The following is a 13,107-nucleotide window of genomic DNA, read 5'->3' on the forward strand; positions in this document are numbered from 1 at the left end:
GTTGATTTTTTGTTTGAATTGTATCATGATGATTTTTATCTGCTCTTGAATATAAATCATGGTAATTAATAAAGCCGTCTCGTGTGAAACCAACTTCATCAGTAAACAATACTTCATAAGTAGGCCAGTGTTGCCGGATAATCCTCTACATCCATAGCATGCACTTTTTGTATGTGGTAGAGGTGAAGAAGTTGTATCTGAAGAATTCTATGATTAGTTGTAGTTGATACGTTAAACTGTAATGACATTTTGCGTCATTACGACGCTAATTGTGGGATCCGCATCAATTACATCTAATGCATTTTGCTCCAAACTGGTGTTCGTATAGGTCGTTGTTGACTTTCACCACTTTTTTTTGGTAGACACTTCCGAAAATATTATTTAAAAAAAATAATAGAAACTAGTTTACTTAACACATATAGACAAATTGAATAATTCTGCCAGGAAAGCGTTCAGTATACAATCTTTTGGATCTGACGAGTTACCAGAAGCCAAACCAAAAATCAAATGCATGTCGGTATATTCACTAAAGGTGAATTCTACCAAGTTGAAACTTTAAATACGATGTGACAAGTATTGATGACAGGTTTTAGAAAGAATATAATTTTTAATTGAATATCACGTAGTAACTTATTTAACAGTAGCCAGCCTATTACATGAAAAATAATCATTAAACATTTTTTTTAAGTTTTTCTTTTTGCCAGTAATATGATGTTCGACAGTATGTAGTACAAATGTTTATTTATTTATTCCTAGCTCTCCAAGAAATATTTGATCGTGTTTAAGTGAGTATTTCTAATAAATAATTTCAGTCTTCAGACAAAGTCTTTTTATGAAGACGGTTTTCTTGGCTTATACAATGATCAAAAAATCGACATATCTCCTAAACCATAAGTTTTTTCAAGTTAAACAAAGAGTAACTTTTGTTAAAAAATCGATTGAAAAATACATGTTTGCTATCTTTAGATTATACAGGTTGTCCCTGTAAAAGTTACGGATTATTAACCATTGGCATGAGCCGCTCCTGGATTTCAGATAGTAGTGTAGAATTATTTATTCCGCCAAACAAACTAGATGGACATACGTAATTGAAAAAATGAAGTATTTAAAAATATTGATCGATTAAAAAAATAATGTCATTTTAGGACACTTTCCCCTATACGTTGGGGTACCTATTGCCACCAATATGAAGTTAAATGAAAAATATTGTACTATTTCCCTAGTCTTGAACAAAATAAAATACAATTATCCCAAGTGAAAATTTGTGTCTATTTAAAAATGGTGGATATTCTTATGGATTAACAGTTAAACTAAGTTTCCCTGCTTTATACGTCTTTGGGACAGTAGAGCTAGAGTATATGGGCAAGAAGATACTGACCTGGCCCTTCAGAGAAAATAAGTCTTTTCATCATTCCATATAAAATAAGGCACCATGAAAGTTTGATTAGTCAGAGATAAAAGCTGCTACTTTTACATTTGCTAAAAATATCCTCAGTTTAATATGGAAATGATCAGAGCCGGTATTTTTAATGACATCGAAATTAGACAACTATGAAAATTTATTAGAAATTCCATAACTGAGATAGAACTAAAGGCTTGGTTAGCTTTCATCTCTCTGAGACAGAATTTTCTCGGAAATATAAAAATCTGAAATTTATTTTGAATTTTTTGAAAAGAGTGGACAGAGCGTATATATCAGGACTTACGGATCGTGGAAGAAAAGTACCATAATTTCTGGGAATATGATGTTTGACTATTGTTGATCTCCGATATGTTATTTTCCAAAGTCTACACATCAGAGAAGATTATTGGATCGAAGATTTATTAGAAATCAATGATAATTTTTTTATAAAATTTTTAGACCTTTATAGTGCATCAGTATTTGCTGTTAAGCCGTAAATAGTATTCACAGTATTATAAGATTAGTAATAAAATGGCGACATTTACACCAACGAAAAGATGTTCTAATTATTCTCCATTATCAGTGAATGAAAAACGATTACCAAAAATTTACTATACAAGAAAATGTCGACCGATGTTCCCGAATGACTAGAGTTGGAAAGTCCACCGTTTTTAAATTATTACGGGGGAGAAAGATAGCAGACCAAGTGAGTCCTTCCAAGAAAAGTGCAGGCAGACCAGTAGAAGTCCTTGATGAAGACACCAAAAGTGTAACTTGAAGAAAAATTCACTCTTTTTATTTTAAAAAAGAAATATCCACCCTAGACCACATTTTAATTGAGGTTGGCCAGGATGACAGTATTCCGTTGATAACTGAAAAACTTTTATATGCCACTTTTAGAAAATGGATTTTGCCTGGGAAAAGCATAACTTTAAAGCACTTTTACTGGAAAGCGATGAAATTGTTTGCTGGCGACGAAAATACTTAGAAGTATAAAGCACTACAGAACAGAGCAGAAGAAAATCTTTTATCTTGATGAGACGTGGATTAATCAAGGTTATACAGTACTAAAAATGTGTCAAGACAAAAATATAACCAGTGCTCGCCAAGCTTTCATGGAGGGCCTGTCAACGAGTATTGAGGTGCCTTCAGGTGAAGGAAAAAGACTAATAATAGTCCATATTGGAAGCGAAGAGGGATTTTTAAAAGAAGGTTTGCTAACCTTTCAGTCGTGCCATACGGGAGATTACCACGAGGACATGGATTCGGATGTTTCTGAAGACTATTTTCGTGAAATGATAAAATATCTTCCGACTAATTCAGTAGTAGTTATGGATAACGACAGGTTAGTATTCTCGACGCATAGAGAAGACTTCAACTCCATCTTGGAGAAAACAAAAATTATTAACTGGTTAACCACCAAAAGTATTGAATTTGAGGAAATTTTGATAAAAAAATAACTATTAGCTATAGCAAATTTACACAAACTTCGTCTTATGAAATACGCCGTAGAAAATATAGCAGAAAAACATAGTGTAACTGTGCTGCGCACACCGCCATATCATTGCGAACTAAATCCTATAGAACTTATATTGGCGCAAGTGAAAGGATTTGTAGCAAGACACAATACGGCATTCAAAATGAAAGACGTTAAGCTACTGTTTGATCAAACCATTGAGAAGGTGACACCATAGAACTGGCGATAAGCAGTCCAGCATGTCATTAAAGAAGAGGAGAAAATGTGGGATCTTGACTACTTGATCGATCGGACTGTCGACCCGTTAATTATAACGTCAAAAGGAGATTATAGATTCTCAGATGATGAAGAATATTATAATTTTTCATAATTTAATTTCTGTATAATGTATTTTTGGTATAATGTTAAAAAAAAAAATAAGTGTACCTAATACTATGTACATAATGCCTAATTTTTATTCTGTTAAAATAAAATTCTTTCCTTTTTACCGGCACGCCTTTGACACAGTATTTTCAGTGTTTGTGAATGGATACTAAACCCATATATTGACCCCAACTCGGGTGGTACTACCTGCACTTGATAAAAAGAAAGAAATTTATAATGAAATCTATGAAAGAGAAACAAATTTTCGTTACGATAATTATATTGTTAGTTTTCGTCGTGTTTCTAATGTCATCTTTCACGATTTCACATAAATCTGACATATGGATTAGTTTTAATACGAATATAAAGAAAAGTGTTTTCGTTGTTGGGTAAACACAGAGAAAAATAATAACGAGTGAGAGAGAGAGAGAAAGAGAAATGCTTTATTGTCAAAAAATTGTTACAATTTGTAGACAAAAGCTTGTAAAATTGTTTGATTTCTCTTCACGCATTTTACGCCAATTATGAAGTTTGTCAATTATTAGTGCGTGCATATCGTTATCAATTTTGTTTGCTTGAATTTAATGTATGACGTGTAGAGACGAATTATGTTTCGTTCGAGATGATGTTGGTTGAACGATTGATTGGTTCAATGCCGGGATCAAAAGCGTGCTTTTTGGATTCGTTTGAAGAAGTAGGTAGTGGAGGCTTTCATGAAAAAGTACCGCCGAGTGACGTAACTACGTTGGTTTTTCCTTAAATGTGCTGCAAGGTATATTGTAAAGGTTTAGGTAAATTGTATGCAGCTAGAAAACTAAGGAGATTATAAAAAAAGGTAATTTGGGCTTTTCAAAAAAGGCTATTCCATAGGACAAAAGTCGGGCATTCGGTCAGTTGGTGATTATTCCACTTCGTTGACGAGATCATATAAAAATATTTTTTATAGGTGCAAAATAGTAAAAAGCATGTTATGGAATTTGTTCATGTCCGACTGTAAAAAATGTTATCAATTCTTAATATCAATTCAATGTCAAAACGTATTCCGGATTACGTTTAAATACATAAGTGAAGTCAGGTAAGTTAGTTGTGTCTATACGTGATGGGTTCATTATTACTTGAAATGATCCTGGGAAGGTAATCCAAGGGCTTGATTTGTTTAAAGTTTATCGAACTTCTTGCATATGTATGTGAAAACGAATATAAACTATTATCATCCAGCTTGTCCTAGTTTTAGCTATTGATTGATGATAATAATTTTATTATTAAAAACAAATATATCTGACACAATATAACTCTAATGTTAAAATAAATATATGTAACACTTAATAACTAGATTAATAAATTATTTTAATGGATCAAAAAATATAAAAGGTCCATTGAACTCCATATAAATATTTAGTTTATAATTTAATTAAAGAGTAGAGGTGAATATCAGTATAAATCACCAAAAGTTGATGAAAAGTTGTGCAAAAAATTATTTCCAAAATGCAAGTAAAGATATAATATATTTAAAAAAGGATAATCCTTTTTTTGTACGATGTTATTTATTGAAAACTTATCTTGACTGATTAGGTCTGAATTCTCCTTTTAGATATAAATATGATATAGGGTACGTTTGCCTAGTTATAGAATTCAGATATACATGGATGACCTTATTATATCATATTCTATTTCGCGAACGGTTGAGCACGTGGAAAAATGTTTTCAATAAAAATTGTACGAACTCTTTTACTCTATAATTTTTAAGATATGCGCATGATAGGAGCAATAGAAACTGAAATAATCCCGTATAAATGGTTTTTTCATCCTTCAATAACTTACAAAGCAGAAGCGAAACTCTATGAGGCTTTTAACACTTCAAAGAGGACGTTTACATAAAAAATCAGCTTATTATCTCACATATCCACGTTAATTAATCAAATTACTGGTAGTGATTTTCTGACAAATTCTGATGCTGAATTTAACGAATACCAACGGCATTTGTTGAAAAAGAATAATGATGAAAATGAATAATGCACTTATCCTCTATCGGTGCATAGAAATTAGTCTAAGTAAGTTACAACTTTCACTTAATCCACCATATTTACCTTATGTGGCTCCTTCCGTTTACTTTTCTTTACCAAACTTGAAAAAGGAATAGGCGGAACGATTATTTTATGGTTTAAAAAATTTGGAAAATTTAATAGACAAATTGTGTAGGGTTAAAAAATTATGCTAAAAATTAAATATTTTCACGGTTAAGCCACTTCGTTAAACCGTAATACAAAATAGTAATTATGTACACAGTAAACAGAAATTGAAAAAAGGCCTAACCCTCTTCTGATAATCATATCTCAAAGGACAAATGTCTTTATCTTCTTTCGCGATACCTCACTTGGGTGTTTATCTGTGGTTAGTTGCATTCTTCCGACATGTACTTCGGCGCGTCGTGAGGCTCTTTCTCTTGAATCGCCGCGACGTCGTGCTCACGTGATCAGGGCGGTTACTCCGCGAATACAGTATAGACGTACGTTGTAGGGAGAAGCAGCGCAATCGTAAGAATTTGATTAGGGTGATTCCGAAAACTGGTAATGAGAATCACCTCACAATCAAAAAATCATGATTCAAAAATTGAAAGCGAGAAATGGACGGATTTTTCAGCATACATAAGATGATTAGTAGGGCTTATATGGTTATAGGTATCTAAAATTAAGGAGAACGTATTTTTTAATATTAGGATGGATATTAATTTATTTTTATTATAGAATAAATGTAATCAAATAAAATTTAAGAATTTACATTTTTAAGATCAAATTTTTTACAATGGAATTGGGAATATATAAATTAGGTACAGCGATTATTTAAAACAAAAACAATTAAATCAAATGAATAAAAATAATTTTTTTACCGGTTATGTTATGAATTGATGTTTTTTTTTAATCTTCACAATATATATTATTATTAACGCACAACTAGGGAGAGAAAATTACCACCGAATTGGGATAAGAAATGAAAAAGGAACAATCCATCATGAAACTAACGACAATGGGCACAGGCTAGCCCAAGTGGCAGAAATAATGAATATAAAGTGTTTATCAACCAAGTTTGAACACTCTAAAAAACATAAAGCAACTTGGAGACATCCAGGGAGAGAGACAGGCAGACACAGAACAAAAACAATTGAATCAATTGTATAAAAATAATTATATACTCTACTTTGAAAAAATTAATTTGGAGTTACGTTAAGTATTAAAGATTTTTTTATCATCACGTTATAAACAACATTACATGGGTACAAACAATATTAAGGTATTTACATTTTGTATATAAATATAATTGATTATATTCTTATCACCAAAGCTCTTGCATTTATTCATATTTTTCCGGGTTACTTCCAACTTTAATGTTCACCCTCTCAGTCGGCACGCTCCATGTCCGACTAAATCCGAACGTATGTCGTAGCACACTTCGATCCATTCGTTTGGGAGCTACGGAACTATGGATGTATGGAACACAAAACAAATCAGTTCGTATACCGCTATCGTCGTGGTTGGTTCGCGTCAAATCCAACTTTCAATCTGCCGGTAAATGAAAAAATGCTTATCGGTATTAAGCAAACCATAACAACTTGAATTTGTGATTCATTGTGAACATATTGGGTTTTTACTCGAAACTAAATTATTAAAATTTTAGCGGGATAATGTGTTACATGCAGTTTTGAATAATTAAGTTCTGTTGATATTGTGTTTGGTGGAGTGCTTTAAAATTATTTTCATTTCGAGGGGATAATAACATAACCAACAAAAAAAAGGTAACGAAACAATTTTCGTAATATTTGCTTTATGTTTTCTAACTGTAAACGACGTCTGGTATCAGTTTTGTATACATTTGCATAAATAAATAAAGATAATTGCTGCCAAGAAATTTTGGTGCGACACAAATATTTAGATAGTTGAACGAGTAACAATTAAAAGGTCAACAACAATCTGTGAGAATCATGTTTGTTTACTTATTTATAGGAAAAATCTTGAATTATAAGATTTGTGATTATCAAGGTGTATATATCAAAAAGTTTCAATATGCGGATTTTGATAAATGAATTGCATCGGTATTATATATTTGTCTATTATTGCCATTAAAAAAAACGAGGTGCTGAAATCTCATTAGCCATTGAATAGTAATATTTCGTGAACCGAATAGATCATAAATAGTTCTGGAAAAAAAAACAGAATCCATGATACGCTCGGTTTATGATAATTATGATATTTTTAAGTAACAATTAACATTTTTGTTGATTTCAAATAATTTTTTCAGTACATTCATACTTCAACAGAAAAGTGCTCTCCATTATATAGTTATTCAATAATTTTTATTATAATAAACATGATGGGACTAACGAGGTACTCGGTATATAAATATGAAAATCTAGTTTTGTGAGCGTAATAATTGTTTTAGTATATTGATACTTAATGATGATTTTGGAAGATAACTTTGTGAAAAAGTCTCTTCTTTTTCCACATCTTCTATTTATATCGTGTTCTCAATTTACCACAAATAAAAGTCGGGAAATTATCAGAACCTTTCGACAGGTAGAGTACCAAATTTATCGTGCTGGGCTTAAATCGTCTTGGTTACCATAATGCAACTAGACTACAGTTCCTTATCTTTTATTTAACAAGTGTTTTTGTGCTCTTTGATGGATACTATCACGAAATAATGAGATTTTGTGTACAACATGTGTTTATTAGCTTAAGTTGCTGCATCTCTGTCAATCGTCTCTACCAAAAAGTTTTCTTCTTGATATGCCCCTCTACTACAACTATTTCGGACATCGGCTATTTTCCAATCGGAAACTAGCGAACTTCTTATTTCTATTTTAGTAATTACAGTATCATTTGAAAAGTTGAGAAGAGGCCAAGCAAACACTTTTGCTCAACAGTTCAACAACACTAAAGCCAGTGTCTGTTAAGTCCAAAATAAGTGAATTGTGTGACAAGGATTACAAAATGGCCATAGAAAACCATAGAAGGGTAGTGGCAAACAATTATGAATACTAACAGAAAACAACAGCTTTCTTTCAAATAAAGAGTAATTTCTCTTCGATGGATACAATCACAACAACTCATTGTGATGATTGATCCTAAGATTGCAAAGAGAAAACACACGAACTATTAAGAAATAGGTTCATAATAAATGGTAAAGTAATGAGAGCAACAGAAAATTCATGAGTCAGTTTAATTCATAATATTCTATTGCTCTCATTGAATTCTGTTGGATCCGCTAATACGTATGTTTTCCTTCTTGTAATTCTCGAACCCTATAAAATTGTCTGGTTCAAGTCGAAAAAATAAACTAAAAATTTATCTGAAATAAGGGGTTTTCAGGTGATATTTAGGTACAATTATAGTTTTCAAAAAATTAAAAAAGGTTTGCCAGGTTTTTAAAACTTTGGATGCGATGACCTTACTAGAAGTGGTGGATCTTGGTGCTTGTTACAATATCAAATGTATTTTGAATAGGATTTGACCTTGAAAAATGCACCAGTATCATCAAGTAAGTTCATTCAATGAATTTTTTCTTGGTTAGAAGTTGTTTGTCAAATTTTTCTTGACAGGAATCTCTTGCACTTAATGAGCACTAATATCGTGTTAGAATAGATTATTGTTGAGACCATTAGATGAGAGTATGCTCGGTGAAATATCAAAAGCTGGCAGACTAACCTAACCTAACTAAATGATAAGTTAAGAAACAAAATAAAAATAGAATCGATTTTAAATACGATAATTGATATTGGAACAAACACCCGTTTCATCAAGATCCACCAATTTTATTAAGGTCATCGAAACAAAAGTAATTCAAGGAATTTTTGATGGTTCAATGTTGAATATGGAATAGAATCTGTTGCACTTAATAAGCATTTAATTCTTATGCGAAAGAAAAGGCAGACCGTTTTTGAATTATTCAAAAAGTCTGAGTGCTCCTCTGATTTGATTTACGCTTCTAATAAGCCCTTTGTTTACAATAAATTTTTAGTCTATTTTTTTTTAACTTGTGCCAACCAATTTTATAGAGGTTCATTTCGGGATTTTGTATATTTTTTCTTATTGGGAACGTGGCAATGGAACACCAAAGACTTACTTTAATATATTATCCGAGCTCTCGAATACTTATGTATTGATTGTCTGGGACTAATATATATACTCGTTTTAAAAAGTCTAGACCAGAGTTGTTCGTCTTCTATTTCCAGCGCTCCCATGTGTAGTACTGAAGTTCCTTAGTGTTTCACACTTCGAAAGAATGTGGATAGAGGTTTCGTCCTGTGTGCAAAAAAATCTACAAACCACATTATCTGCTAGGTCTAGCGTGTTCAAGTGTTTGCTGAGGCGACAGTGCACTACTCTGGTTATAGTTTCCCAGAAGAGTCTTTGCCTGTCTCAGCCCCCAATAATTGGTTTTCTTCATATCTACCTCCTTTTCCAATGCTTTTTCCATTGCTCTGTCTGTAACTGATACCACAGAAGGATTCGGATCCTATGAAGGGATTGTCTGCCCCCGCTTTAGCCAGCTGTTTCATTTTCCTTCGGTCAGGTGTGTCCCAGAATCCATTATAAGGTAATTATGATATTGGAGCTCTAATGGCTGCTTGACTATCAGACAGGATGATGATCTCCTGTTTGCGCTGCACAAGCTTTCAGGTTCTCGGCCCGTATACTCCTATTCTAGCTCCGTCTTCTGTCAACTCTATGGATGCGAATCGTCAAATAAATTGAAGTAATTAGTTTTTTTATCTCTTTGCTAACATGTGAACTTATGCCGTATACTCGTCGAAACTCATTTTCTTTCTATTGCGTAATAGCTCTGCAACAACTGAGCTACTGTTTAGCAACATGTGAGAATACGTATGTTGTTCAATTGTTTGCGTGGTAAATTCCCACCATCACATCGCCATTCGACTGATAACGCCATTTGTTCTCTCTGATTCAATTTATTACACCCTGTATATCGAGGAGGTGTATGCGTTTATATGTTTCATAAGTTCTAACTAACCATAATTAAATATTGATTTATAAAAGTATTAGCGTCAATAAAACATACAATGAAAAATATTATCATTGTTTGAGGATTTATTTTAATTATGCGGGTGAAAACATATTGGTAAATAGAGTTAAGTATAGAGGGTCATAGAACTTTACTATTTCGGAAGTGTGGAGAGTAATAAATTAATTTATACAATGATAATCCTTAAAGAAATAAAAAGGTGTCATATTAGTCCCTTATATAAAACAAATTATTTAATTAGCAAGATTGTAGTCAACTTTACATCCAAAATATTTCAAATTTTCCATTAACTTTGAGGGCTTCATTAAAACAAATTTAAATACAATTTTGGTACTGCTTGTGTACGTTTTGTCAACATAACGTGAGTTGCGCAGTTTTGTTGAAAATTTCAAGTGAACATTTCAGTTCAATTAAAAAAAAATAAGACATCCAATATCAGGAATTAATATTTTCACGCAGCTTAGAATAAATATTAGACCGGTCACACACGTATAGTTTTAACTGACAGTTTAAATTGTTCAGCTTAGAAATTACACTATGGACCACACACATATACATACAGTTGAGGCCTTACATACGCAACGTTCAGTTGAAAAATTTTTTTCATTCTATTCATTGAAATAATTACACTCATCTCTAGGGGTGAATTGATACTGTTTGTGGTTAGTCTTATTGTGTATTGAAATCGAGGATAACGAAGAGGTAATACTAGAATCAAAGTTTAACTACTCAAAACTCATATATTAAAGGAATACAAAATGAGAGTTACTATGTAAAATTCAAAATATATCCCTCCGCTTGCCTAATCTCTAGGAGCGTAGCTCAGCAAGAGTCGACTTGTAAGTCGTGTGTGGAAGGTAGAGGGACATAGCATGTTAGTTTGTCCAGAAATGTGTTACAAGGTCAATCAAAATATTTACGTCAATTTTTATCTATCTTAAAAATTTTTATAAAAAATTAAAAAAAAAACTAATTGAGAAACAAGAACACTAAGAACACTAAAATCAAGAACACTTAGAAACATATATATATATATATATATATATATATATATATTTACTAGATTTTTTCAACCATTTGAGTATAAATTTATTTTTTTCCTCTTTCTAATTTCTTGGGTTCGTCGGTTGTTTGGATAAAATATCACATTTTTATGTATAACTTAACATTTACAATTAACAATTTCGCATTTTCAAAAGAATAATTAATAATAATTAATATTTAATGATTAAAATATTTGTAGAATCGATAAAACATATTAGTAGGTAACTTGAAAACATTAATAAAAACATAGTATGAGAATCAGTGTATTTGCTTCGAAATTTAAAGAAAACGATATTCTAAGTTCTATAGCTTTTATAAATTTGTTTTGAGATATATCTGTATACTCTTAAATTTTGTCCCAATTTTTCATTAATATATTTTTCACAATGGTAATAGGAATATTTGTATATAAAGAAACATCTAACGAAATAAATACATATTCATTAGGAATTTTTATATTTTTAATTTCTTTTTGTTTAAAATCCCGTGTGTTTCTTATATAGTATTTGTTTTGGTATAAAATTTTTTTCAAAAGATTTTTCAAATAATTATATAATGGGGTAAGAGGGTTTGAATACTTGAAACAATCGGCCGCTTGTGCGGCTTTGGTAAATTGTTAATTTTCATTGTTTTTGCAACTGATGGCGAAATAAAAAGTTGTTCTCTTCCCAGTTCATTATTTTGTTTTTTATAATAATTGGTATGGTCTTCGTTAATTTTTTGAAAGTTTACTCATCATTTAATAATTTCATCATTTTATTATTATAATCTTCTGATTTTATAATAACAGTTTCATTAGATTTATCTGCTTTCAAAATTTTGAGATCTCTGTTTGGATTGATAAATTTTTTGGTTTTAACTATGAAATGATAAAAAACATATTCAAGAAAAAGATAAACAGACACTATAATCAATTAAAAAACAGAACAGAAACGAAACATCAAAACATAAAAGATTTTTCCTTAACATATGTACAAGGACTTTCCCAACAACTACCAAATTATTTTAATAAATATGATATTAGTATAAGTAATAAAGGACATAATACGGTTATCCAAATATTTCATTAAATTGACATCTAACAAAAGAAGTAATATTATATATCAAGTCCTTGTACTAATTGTGACACTGGGCAGATCTCTCAATATTTAGAAAATAGACTAAAAGGTCATCAATACGATAAAAAAAATAAATTTGCATTAACGAAACATGAAATATCAAAAAACATAACTTCAATTATAAATATTCAAAAATTCTTAAAATGGAATCTAATACACGAAAAAGAGAATTTTTAGAAATGGTTCACATCTATAAAAACGAAAAATCTATAAATGATTATTATTAATTATTATTGTTATTATTACCTGTTTTTAGTTGAATTTATTGAGGCATTTTAGAAACCCGCGGGAATTAATTTGGGTTCAATTTAAGGGTATTGTAGGAGAAAATAATACTGAAATGAAATATTTGAATTATTATTTACGGAAGACGGGAAAAGCAAATCATACGAGAAAATTAGTTAGGATTACGATATGTAACCAGTGATCATTTATATTAGAGAATTTGAATCAGACGATTCAATCAATCAATCAAGTCAATATGGTTAGATACCTGAAAAAGATATGAAATATCACATTTAGATGAAGATTTTCTAATGGAATTACTACGAACTGAACTGTGAACTACCAACTTTTTACCTACGGAACCAAAATTATCCCACAAAGAATATTACTTTGGTGACTAATAGGAAAACAGTAACTTACTGTGTAATCCAAATTTTCGT

At 31.0% G+C, this 13,107-nt stretch overlaps 1 protein-coding gene across 2 annotated transcripts in view; it reads left to right on the forward strand.

Moving 5' to 3' along the window:
* The first annotated feature begins 6,746 nt into the window (after nucleotides 1–6,746).
* Nucleotides 6,747–13,107, forward strand: part of LOC130893694 (uncharacterized) — a 700,192-nt gene continuing 693,831 nt past the window's right edge. For both annotated transcript variants that reach the window (XM_057800002.1, XM_057800001.1), the window contains exon 1: nucleotides 6,747–7,032. The gene's annotated coding sequence lies outside the window, so the exon portion shown is untranslated. The remainder of the gene's footprint in view (nucleotides 7,033–13,107) is intronic.

This window comes from Diorhabda carinulata, chromosome 5 (genome assembly GCF_026250575.1).
Source record: "Diorhabda carinulata isolate Delta chromosome 5, icDioCari1.1, whole genome shotgun sequence".
Lineage (NCBI taxonomy): Eukaryota > Metazoa > Arthropoda > Insecta > Coleoptera > Chrysomelidae > Diorhabda > Diorhabda carinulata.